Source organism: Grammomys surdaster, unplaced genomic scaffold, assembly GCF_004785775.1.
Source record: "Grammomys surdaster isolate TR1022 unplaced genomic scaffold, NIH_TR_1.0 134, whole genome shotgun sequence".
In the NCBI taxonomy this organism is placed as follows: Eukaryota; Metazoa; Chordata; class Mammalia; order Rodentia; family Muridae; genus Grammomys; species Grammomys surdaster.
Window position 1 is genome coordinate 782,098 of NW_021604592.1, and position 8,660 is coordinate 790,757.

Sequence of the window (8,660 nt, forward strand, 5' to 3'; positions counted from 1 at the left end):
CTCTCTCTCTCTCTCTCTCTCTCTCTCTCTCTCTCTCTCTCTCTCATAGTATATCTAGACCATAGTTTTCCACTCCTCTCTTCTCTGCCTATGCACTTATCCTCTTCCTGGAATGCATTTTATCTCTGCCTCCCCTCACAAAGACCAGGACATCAACCAAACACGGCATAATAAGCTACAATAAGACCAGGCACATACCCTTACATCAAGGCTCAAGGAGGTAACCAAGTGGGAGGGTTTCCTACTGGGTTAGAAGTTTCCTCCCTAATTGAAAAGTCCAACAAGTAAGCAAGTAGGACAGCCCTCCTTCCCACGCCCAAGTTAGGATTCCACAAGAATACCAAACTCTTCAGATATAATATACATATAAAGAACATACGTCATACCCCCACAGGCTCCCTGATTTTTAAGAGTCCCTATGAGATCCAGTCAATTGACTTTGTGGGCCTTGTTCCTGATACCTCTAGTTCTGCTTATACTTCCTCTCCTTCCTGTGCAGGACTCCTTGAACTCCACTTAATTTTTGGCTGTGATATTCTACATCTCCTTCCATTTGTTTCTGGATTGTCATTGATGACAATTCTGCTAGACTCTGGTTCCAGAACATTTTGTAGGAAAAGCAAACTGTAGGTTGAAGGTTTTGTGTCTGGGTTGGTATTCCAATCATTCCAATTGAGGCTATGTGCGGTTACAGACAATGGTTACAGACAGTTCAGGCTCTATCTACCCCCTCCATTACTAGGAGTCTTTGCTAGTAACTTGTCTGTCAACTGAACTGCCCTACTCTCCAGATTCGGTTCCCAAAGACCCTTTACACTGCCCTCCCAGCTGCTGGGTCCGTGCACCCAACTTTGTAGAACCTATAACGCTCAGATGCAGGCATCACCAGTCAGACATATTCTGTCTTTTGCTTCTGCTTCCCAGAATCTGCTTTTACTAGTCAAACAAAGATCATCGTCAATTTAAGTCCAGTGAAGTTGCTTTTCTGTTGTTTTTTTAAATTACAGGGGAGATGGGAATGAGCAGAGCGTTGTATAAAGAAAATTTTAGTTCTTCTTTTCATTTAAAACTATTCATTTAATTCCAGTGTGTGTATTTGTGTATTGAGGGAGAATGCAGGTCTTGGAACAATTGTGGACATTAGAGGATCTCCCATCTTATAAATGAATTTTTAAAAATTACATAAATGTTTCCACAGTTAGTTTGATATAGTCTCGTGGATTTTGACAAATACAAGGTATCTACCTTTCATAAATTATGCTTAAGTACTTTCTTCCCACAACAATCAGTACCTCTCCAGAGAATTCTATAAATGTAATGCAATAGCTTTTGCTTTTTCAGATAGACATCTGTATTTACTCATATACAACTAAAGTTCATATGTAATTTTGTGTTTTAGAAGCTCACTCTTTTTTATTTCAGAAGAACAAGCCATTATTTTACTGTTCCATGGCTTATGTATGCTTTAACATAAAAAAGGCATTTCAATTCATTTGAATGTTGGATAATTAACTTATTTCTTTGATGTGCCAAAGAGTGATACTCAAGACATGACTGAATGATCATGCTATGGTTTCTTCCCTTTGCAGTAATCTAATTACTGATCTATCTTTTGGTTTTACTAATGGTCATCATATCTAAGATATGACTTATAAATATGATCATAAATTTATGTTTTAGTAACTATAAAGTTTAATACACAAATTTTTGTAAATTTGAAAGTTCTTCAATTCTTCTCATTTTTAATTTGTCAAAATGTATAGATTTGTCATTAACTACATGTTTTTGTAGTGAGTCAACGTTACTGAATAGCTAAATAGATTCAGTTAACATTTTATTTTTATCATTTTATAGACTCTATGATTCAAACATCACAGTGAAGCTGCTGATTGTTCTTTCATTAACGAATATATCTCTATGTCTCTTTGCTAATATAAATCTTTTAAAATATGGTAACATTCATTCAGAGGCCAATGATACAACTTGGATTCTGTTGCTTTGTTCTATTTAGATCTACACATAATTACTTGTAAATTTGTAATCTTGTTTAATTTCAAATTTTCATTATTGTAGATTACTTAATAGCTATATGTCATAGAACCACTCAAATTATCTCAAGTTCTCATTTTAATATAAATATAAAGCACTAAATTTTTGTTACAAGAAAAGATACATAAAAAAATTTAAAGGGTAATTACCATGAAAATGTTCCAATATTTGCATAATCCAGATAAATGATTACTCCTTTTAAAACAGGTTAATCCAAAGTTAAAATCTAAAACTTAAAGCTTAATGCAACAAAGTTTTCTTTATATTTGCACTCTTTCTTCTCAAGTGATGTTACATAAAGCTGACCTTTCCTTTCCCCCATTTATTTGTTTTATGAATTAAATAATAAGAATAATGTAAAGTTAAAGTATAGCGATGGATTACTGTATTCTCTAGGGAAAGCTGAAAGCTTTTATTTTATTACATTTTTCCATAGCTCTGCATTTTAAGAGATGGAAGGCAATGATGCAGATGGAATCAAGTCAGTAGGAAGCAGTCAAGAGCCATTTCATCAAGAAAAAATGTGCCTGTCTCATAGTTCTACTTTTAGCTTCTAAACTCTGTCCCATTGCTCTTACTCAAATCTTCTTTGAATTTTATATCTACTTTATGAATCTGTACTCCATTCTAGGGCCAACCAACTTGTTTTGATTTCCTTGATGAAAACATCTATTGGAAAAACCTAAATAGCCATCAACAAAAGTGGTTGTACTTTTAGGTTTTCTCTAAATTATATTGACCCGTTTCATTTCCTAAGCCAGGTTCATAGCTTCATATGAAGTTATATATCACAATAATGATGATTGGAATTGGGCTCCCAAAATAAATGAAAACAGTTTATTTTTGAACATTTATGTTTGAAAAATCTGTTGAAAGGAATGATGCTATGGTATGCTTTCAGATAGTACACTTGCCTGGCTGCCCTCTGAGAGGCCCAACAGCGGCTGTCTGAGACAGATGCAGATACTTACACCCAACCATTGGACAGAAGACAGGGACACCTGTGGTTGAATTAGGGAAAACATGGAACAAGCTGAGGAGGAAGGCAACTCTTTAGAAGGACCAACAGTCTCAACTAACCTGGAACTCTGAGATCTCTCGTACACCGAGCCACCAACCAGGCAGCATACACTAGCTAATATATGGCATTCAATACATACAGATCAGAGGACTGCCTGGTCTGTCCTCTGTGAGAGAAGATGCACCTAAACCTAGAGAGACTTGAACCACCAGGGAATGAGGAGATCTGGTGGAATGAGTGGGTGGAGACATATTCTTGGAGATAGGAGAGGAGGAATGGAGTGAGGAACTGTTGGTCAGCAGACTAGGAGAGGGGTACAAGACTGGACTGTACAGAAAGATTAAAGATAATTAAAAATAACAAAGAATTAAAATGTATAAAAGTTCACAGACATGTTTGATTTGGCTTAATATGTTTTAAAATCAGGAAAAAAATGGATGAGTATACAAGTATTACTTTAAGACTGACATAAGAACAAAAACTATACACAGGTAAAGACCATAGGCTGAGAATTGTAAAATTCTCTGGAAAGCCATTTAGTGAAAGTCCATCAATAAAAAGAGCGAAGTAGAAGTGTACTGCCATCAGATATGTATTAAGAGTCAAACAGTGACCGGATAAGTGTTATTTCTGCTTATAATGATATGTTGGCATTAACTCTTTCAAGGCTGCTTTGATTCAGTGAAGGATCATTGACATTTCCTATAGATATTAACTTAATAAGTGACTAGCTAGCCACATGATTTAATGAAAGTTCTGCAATCACATGGAAACTGTGTGATTCCTATGTGATGTGTTTTTTTGAAAAGGATGGAACACAATTAAAACTGTGTCTGTCTTATAGGTAGAGCAATTGCTTAGTAATGAACTTATGGAGCCCTGAAGCGCAAGAGAATGACCCTGGTGGTAATGGTGATGATGTGTTTAATGACTTCAGCTGAGTAGCCTTTAGAAAAGATAAACACACTGGGAAATGTGTTGTAAAATGTACTAAGTAGACATTTTCATTTACTGAACACAGAATTTAATTTTATAGGATTTTTGAAATCAATGCCTTAGAAGATAAAATGGATAATAAAAAAAATAGTTTCTCAGAATAGGATGTCCAAGCGACAGTGTTTTTTGCTAATAGATTTTAATTTCCTGTCTTTTCGGCCTATTACATGCAAGGTTATTTCCTAAAGAAAATGTTGACTCAGAGTCCACTTTATATTCATTCTACTGTTGGTGCTAAGCACAATTAGCATCAAATAATCATAGCTAATGTCTTGAATTCTAAGTTTAAAACCAATTAAATAGATTGAATTTAACTTTCCACATAGAGGGATAAGGTATTAATAAGAAAATTCTAGTAAGCTAAATACTAAAATAAAAGTTGAAGTGATACATCTTTCATGGCACAAAAACAGATAACTTCATAAATTTTTTCATCAAATTAAACATCACATCTTATTGCTGTATATGTACATGAGATGCTCAAGAATAAGGAAGCATTGATATATTTTGAAAATAAAATAACAAAATGGAAAAAGTAACAAAACATTAAATGTTTTCTTGGAATAGAATATAAAATAAAACACTGAACTAGCAGCTAAGCAGAAATGTCATGAAATGGAATGTAGCATATGTTGATTTAATTATTTAAAAATGGCCACGGGTCAAGCCGACTATCTAAGCTGTGGTGGCTCTGCCTAGCTCAACCGCCATGTTCCATGGCCAATTACCTTTGACTACTAGTGACACACACACATCCTCCTCCTTGTTCCCCTCTCTCTCGTCTCTCTTCTCTTTCTCCTAGCTCCTCCTATTCCTTCTCCTCCTCCTCCCCTTACTCCTCCTCTTCCTCTCCTCTCTCCTCCCATCTTAGCTCCTCCTACAAACGTAAGTAGTTGTAATGTACAAAGTCATGAAAGAAAAGGGATGTGAATTACTGGACAGAGGAAATTGATTTCCATGAAGTTCCAATATGCTCATTAGCTCATGGGAATCACTTAAGTAGTACTGACAATAAAGTTCTCACACATGTTGCCAAAAGGGCAAAGCTTTTTTACTTTTAGTCTCGAAATGTAGAATATATTGAATGGCATGGCTTTGAGCAAGATCACTTTGAAGTTGAGGATGCATCCTGGGAGAACAGCAAGAGACTTGTAGGCTCTCTGTTGCATTCAAAAAGGGACTACAAGTTCTTCACTAAAAGCAACTTAGGCTATGTATCTTTATATTTTTATACTCAGTTTCCTTATGAAACAGTTCACAGAACAAGAATTGAAGTAGGTAAAGAGGACATAGCACAAACTGACATAATAAAACCCAGGGAAACATATATATGGAATGTATAACACTGAACAGTGTATGTCCTGGGGTACACACATGGGTAGTCAATGGCAAAGAGGTAGTAGAGACAGAAATCTTGACCAAGGGACAGAATTTCAGTTTGAATGGAGAAGTGTGCTTTTAAAAGAATTACATAGCATGAGGTGATAACTAATAATAATAATGTTGAAATAGGTCTCATCTCAAAAATCAAATAAATAAGTAATATTAAAAGTTTAGTAAATAAAGATTATGAAAGAGAACCATTGAGCAGAAAGACAAACGATGTGGGTGTTTGCAGTATTGTCCTAATGATGTCATCACCAGATAACAAAGGCACCACTTAAAATCAGATTATCTGTTCAGGATGAAGATAAAACAATCTTATTGTCATTCCTTCAAATCAGACTATACATTAAAAACCTTATCATATAACACTTATAAAAAGAATAAAAATTAAGAAAAGTGAATCAACTTGTAGTAAGTGAAGGGAAATAGGTTCGAGAAATCCAGTTACTTGGAAATCTCTGTCTGAATGCACACATTTATTGAATTTACAGTATGAAAACCACTAAATCTTATTCAAATCTATCAATCACACAATATCAGTTGGCCAAGAAATACACTTAAAAATTCCAATAACTGAAAAGTTATCTGATAATTCATCCCATTTCTCAGTAAAAAGATAGTACCTCTGATATACTTTGGGACTTGGCAAAAGTATAGCATATCATTGTAAACTTACGGATGCTAGAAACTCTAAAAACATATTCCTCAAGAAGTAATCTTCCAGGTCAGTTCCAACTCAGATCACTTATGATCTGTTTCTGAAGTATAATTTCCTTAGCAATATAATCTTACCTTCAAGTTACAGAAGGAAACCAGGGCAATGGCCTTAATGTATATTGTTTATGTCTTATGGAATTACTTCGCTAACAACTAAAAGAATAGCTTCCTATGCCTGACTCCAGGACTTTATTTTAGAGTGTCTATGGCTCTTATAGTGAGAATTATCTATTATCCTATGTAGTATAACTCCATATAAATTGTGTGTCCTTTAGTCAAACCAGTAATTTATAACTTGTGTTCTAAATATTTGAATCCACAAATAAGTATAGCTCTTATTCCTTATTAAAATCATCTTTTAATAGAAGCTACTACAAAGATATTAAACTGGTCAAAATTCAAATAATATGATCATTGTATACCTAGCCCCAGTTAGTACATCACCAATATACCTAAGCCTGGCAACATAAAGGAAGAATGAGCCGAGTTTTTTTCTTTTTCTTTTTTTAAGAGAAACAGAAGTAGGATGTCTTCTTTCATATAATGTCTTCTAGACCTAACATAGATGCTGTTAATGAAACCTTAATTATGAGTATCTTAAAAATACCTGCATATACTAGCACAAATCACTAAGTCAATATTGATAGTAAAAAGTTTCACATCTTGAAGGGTTACAGGAGGCATCAATCAATAACTGTTTAAAGAGAGGATAGGAGCAAAAATGATTAGGCATGGGAGGGAGGAATAGAAGGGGAGGGTATAAGGAGGGACAATAGGAACTTATGGGTGTTTAGGTGGCAATGTAGAAACAGTACATTGGAAACTTCCTGTAACTTATGAGGGTGATCTTACTGGGGACTCCAAGGTATGTAGGATACGGAACTGGTCATATTCTGCAACCAGGCAAGATGTCCAGTTGTGTTACTGGGACAATAACCTAGACATTAAACCTACAACTCGCAAGCTGTCCTCCTATAATACGCCATAGAGGATCAGAACTCATGGGAGTGACCAACCAATGACTGATCTAATTTGAGGCCCACAACCTCAAATTAATTATTTTAATAAACTATTAACTTATTAAATTAATTAATTGATTTAATTCTTTAAGTGTTTCTCCGCCATTTAAGATTCTTCTGTTTATAATTCTCTGTTTTGCTCTGTAACACATTTCTCAATTGCATTATTTGTGTTTTGTGGAGTCTTACTTTTTGAGTTCTTTATATGCTTCAGATATTAGCTCTCAATTGGATGTAGTGTTAATGTAGATCTTCTCTTATTCTGTAAGTTGCTGTTTTGTCCTGTTGACTGTGTTCTTTGCCTTATGGAAGCTTTCTGTTTCATGAGGTCCCATTTGTTAATTGTTGATCTCAGATCCTGAGCCATTGGTGTTCTGTTCATAAAATATTACCCTGAGCCAAAATCTCCCCCTCTTTATTTTGTGTAGCTCCCCAAGCTCCACTTATTTTTGACTGTGCATCTTAGATCTACATGAAGACCCAGCGATAGTACTCTTGAGCATATACCCAAAAGATGTCCCACCATGCCACAGGGGCACTTGTTCCACTATATTCATAATGGCCTTATTTGTGATAGCCAGAAGCTGGAAACAACCTAGATGTCCCACAACAGAAGAATGGATACAGAAAATGTGATTCACTTACACAATGAAATACTACCTAGCTATTAAGAACAAGGACATCATGAATTTTGTAAGTAAATGGGTAGAACTAAAAATTTCATCCTGAGTGAAGTAACCCAGACCCAAAAGGATATGCATGGTATGTACTCCCTAATAAGTGGATATTAGCCAAAAAGTACAGAATATCCAAAATGCAGTCCACAGAACTGAAAAAGGTTAACAAGCTGAAGGGTCCAGTTCAGGACACCTCAGTCCCAGTGAGGGAGAAGAAAGCAATCACAAGTGGGGAAGGAGAGAGGGACCTGGGAGGGAGAGTGGACAGGGGTTAGGGGAAGAGGGGAACCTGATCTGGTATTGGGTGAGGGAAAAGAACTAAAGCCCTGAGGGTCAACAGAAAGAATGGAAGCAGGCAACCTAGGGAGGTAGGAGGTTTGGGAGACCCTCCAGAATTAAACAGAGACCTGGGAGGTGAGAGACCCTCAGTATTCAAAGGGAGGGACCTTAGAAGAAATGACCGACAGTAGAGAGAGGGAATTTATAGGAGCCCATTTCCAGCAGGAAGACATGGCATCAAATGAGGGAGGGGTTTGCCATCACACAGTCAAAAATCTGACTCAGAATTGTTCCTGTCTGAAGGAACTGCAGGGACAAAAATGGAGAAGAGCCTGAGAGAAAGGAGGTCTAGTGACAGTCTTAAATTAGAATCCAGCTCAAGAAGAACTCTTGGGGCCTGACACTCTTACTGATGTTGCTGTGGGCTTGGAGACAAGAGCCTAGCATGGCTGCCCTCTGAAAGGCAGCTGAAAGCATAAGATGCAGATATTAGCAACCAACCAAGGGAAAGAAGCT